Source organism: Lissotriton vulgaris, chromosome 8, assembly GCF_964263255.1.
Source record: "Lissotriton vulgaris chromosome 8, aLisVul1.2, whole genome shotgun sequence".
NCBI lineage: Eukaryota > Metazoa > Chordata > Amphibia > Caudata > Salamandridae > Lissotriton > Lissotriton vulgaris.
Window position 1 is genome coordinate 716,842,683 of NC_141696.1, and position 4,059 is coordinate 716,846,741.

Genomic DNA, 4,059 nt, shown 5'->3' on the forward strand with positions numbered 1-4,059 from the left:
TCCTTGAAAAGGAGACTCAGAGTACGCACTTTCAAAATGATGCTTGTATGTTTTGTAATACTGTCGACTCTGAAATTGAAAGTGTTATTTTTGCACTACACAGCGTACCTTATATTTTTTTCTCTGTGGTGTTTTAATATCACTTCCTGTTTTTCCATCAACAATTACAGGGCGGCTTTTACCCTGTGCAATGGCAAAAAGGATGACCTCAGGCTTAGCGACCCGCAATTCAGCATCCACCAGGCAGACAGTGGACAAGGTGTCTTCTGGTCCCCAACATTGATGACGGAGCATCAGATGGAATGGAGGAGTACCGCGAAAAAGAGGAATGGCTGGATGCATGCAACTTCCCAAATTCAACAGGATAACTACAACAACATACAGTTACAGTATCTATCTTCATTTCTGCTTATCTTTTAAGTAATATTATTGCTGTGAACTTCTGTGAGTGTGACTGTGCATTTGTTTGCTCTCTGCTTCAATTCATCCCTCCAGCCATTGTATACTTTTTTCTTTGCTATTTTTTAAACTCATTTAATGTACTAAGTGGTTCTTCTCTCTGAGGGCAGATAGGCAAGTGAAATTGCGTAATTACTGCAGCCCTGTACTGTCACATTGTTTCTTCATAGTTAGTACATTGTAGAAAGTACTACTGACTTTACAGTAACCAATCCATTTAGAAAACAACTTCATGCATGCAGTAGTGCATGCACTTCCTTTATGTCCCTTAAAAGATTTATGGATAGCTTTGTATCCAAAGATTTGTTTATCTTCATTTGTTGTTTGTCCATGCTGTGTTTTTTTTCCTCTCTCCACAAAAATTTCCCCACAAACCCCATTCCCATCCAAGTTTCAAACCCTAACCCTCTTCCCTCGGGCTGTGTGGTTTTCATTGAGGTGTGAGTAAATTACAACAATAATTCCACACACTTGCTGGGGAGGATAAGGTCAAAGCAACAGAAAACATCCTCCTCCTGCACGTGGCGAATGATTACGCTGCTGTGCCCTTCACCTTCAGTACAATTTCTTGTAGTAGCCAAAGCCAAACGCCACGCAACTAGTATACTTTGGAAACTTTAGCATTTGTTAGGCTGAATTATGGCACTGTTCTTGTGTACTATGCTATCTATCGTACTGTTGTAATGATCCGCTCAGGCCACTCAAGGTTTCATCTTCTTTTTTTTCATATGCTGCTACTGCCACTGTGTACCACCACTACCACCACAACGATACCATTTCATCCGCCCAGGATTGCCAACCTTCATCGCCAGTTGCCATGCAGCCAGCCCTGTGCCTAGCCCTAGGCCTATTCTCAAACAGGAATCACAGGTAAGATACGCGTTTGGGGGGAAGGAAGAATAATGGAGTAGGAGGAGAGAGGAGAGACTGACGGTAGTACTACTAAAGTAGTAGGACAATTGGATTCACTAACTCTGTGAGTGGCACTTACTTTTGTAAACATTTGGGCGATTACTTAGACAATTTGAATCAAGCAGCCAGTTAAGTTTCAGGAAAACAAACGAACAGTTAACCCCCCCGCCTCCCCCACAAAACAGTAAAAACGCGTATGCAATGTTTAAGTTGAAAGTAAATAATTACTTAAATCCATAACAAAAATAAACTATCCCGCAAGACCCGACCCACCACGCTCCCTAACCCCAAAGAATGTCCGTGAAAAAGTCACCAAAGTCCAAGAAATAACCCAACTCCCAATTCCCCCCCCCCAAAAGTCTTTAAAAAAGGGGCAAGTGACAGTCTGTCCTCCTCTACTGCCACCGGCGGTGTCCTTTGGCCAGGTGGGCCCGTTGCTCTCTGCTGAGGTTCTTCTTGAGCAGGCTCTTCATTCTCTTCATCTCCTGCTCAAGGTTGGACACCGGAGGGTTAGGCGGTGGATGCGGGCCTTGCACCTGATGTGGGGGGCAGCTGATTTTTTGGCTGCTTGGCGGTGGCAGGTGGCTGCGGTACCACGGCTCCGTACCGCTGGAGGCTTGCGCTGACTGGCTGAACCAGGGAGCGCGGAGGAAGATGCAGCTGTCGCGGTGGATGTTGTGGTGGACTGCGACTGCGTGTCTTCCTCCTCCTGGGCCACCAGCCGCCGATATTCGGCGACAATCGCCTCCAGCTTCATTTGCCGGGCCCGTCTAGCCAGCTCATTCTGTGTCAGTTTGGAAGGAGCATCTATATGAAGAAAGAAAGACATACTGTAACCAATGCTCTTCAAGATTAACACAAAATAATTCAGCAGAAAGTTGTGTCACAGTAGAACTAGCAACTTGCAAGCACAGTACATAACATTTGTGGCCTGTATCTACCTAACCTCCCACTTCGTTAGCCTCTGCTCTAACATTAGTGGGAGTTTCAGGAATCAATTCTACGAGCACTATATGGACTCACTACATTAGAGTCGACTATGACAGTACACTAGGCATGAGCGGATTTTGCGGATTGGCAATCCGCGAATTTGCGGATTTGCAAACTCGCAATCCGCAAAATCCGCGAATTCCCGCGAATTTGCGGATTTTTTTTTTTTTTGTGTTCGCCCGTGTTTCTGCCATTTCGCGAGGGTTTTTACAATTTCGCAATTTGCGAACTTACCTGTCGGGTCGCAAGTTTTGCGAACTTGTTGTTTCTACGTGTCCAACCTGTTTGGGACACTCTTCTTCATCACTGCCACTCTCTGTCACCACTGCCACTCTCTGACTACTCATGCCACCCTCTGGCCCACCCATGCCACCCTCTGTTTCATCACCACACCCTCTGGTTGTCCAGTGTACATTATTTTCGGCAAAGCAAAGCACACCTTCCCTGCCTCAAGTGACCTGAATTAATTTGGGGCTGATTAATGTGTCACAGAATATTTTTTTAGCTGGCACCTGCTTCCTTAGTGCGCCCTGATTAGTGATCTTTTGCACTTGCTAAGTGCTTTCATTGTTGCAAAATTAGTTACAACACCTGCCCTGCCCCAACTGACAATAATGAATTAGGGGCTGATTAATGGATTTTAACTTCCAGCCTGGCTCCTGCTTGTCTCCCTTAGCTGTAATTCAGGACCTTTGTGGCATATGTGTAACTATTCTGAGGTTCAGAGCAGGGTCACATAATAGTTGCAACTGGCAACTGAACTCTGGAGGGGCCCCTCAGGAAGCACTACAGGAAATGGCTACTAATGATGTGCCTGAACTTTTGAACCTGGTAAGTAGTTACTTTCAGTTTTGCTTAGATCGTATTTCTGCAATTTCGCACTTATTCGCGGGGCGCGAACTCACGCGAACAGTGCGAGCAGTGCGAGCAAAATCCGCTGCTCGCGGATTTGCGGATTTTGCAGGAAATTCGCAAATCTCGCAGATTGCGGATTTCCCGAAAATCCGCAAAATCCGCGAGCGGAACGGATTTTCCGCCCATGCCTACAGTACACCAGTCTTATTCTTCTTCTTCTCTCTTGTTTAGCGAAATTGGTACGTAAACCTCTGGAAGCCGGCATAATGCCAGCGCAGTCAACTTGCACCCGAGAAAAACAGACGCAAGCCATGATGACACAGACTTGCGTTACTGTACCAGTCCAGTACATGCAGGTGGTGAAGCTCTTACTTTTCTATTACGGGTGGCACTGAGAATACTCTGTTACAAGGGCTACTGCTTAATTAATTTAACTTTCACCCTACAGTGCCAATAACTATTAGAAAAGGAAAATGAAGACGATAAATAATATGATTATCTATACCTTCACAGGATATTTGCTTACATATGGGATGACTCTAGGTGCTTTGTTTTTTATTTTCATGAACACTGGTAGGCCACACATGAATGACAGAGTTGCACTAAAATTATTAACAGAGGTAGTGAGTGGCCCCCGTAATCGCCGGATATATGCTGTGCTTCCAATACAAACTACTGCTACTATTCATGGAAATATTCAGAAAAATTACAACTTCTTTACCTTGCCTTTGCTACACTAGAACGGACGTGCAGGTGCGGTGTTACATGGTCTTCAAAGTAACACTTACTTAATCCAGTGACCGTCTAGTCTGTCTACATACACATATGCTATCTATGAGTCAG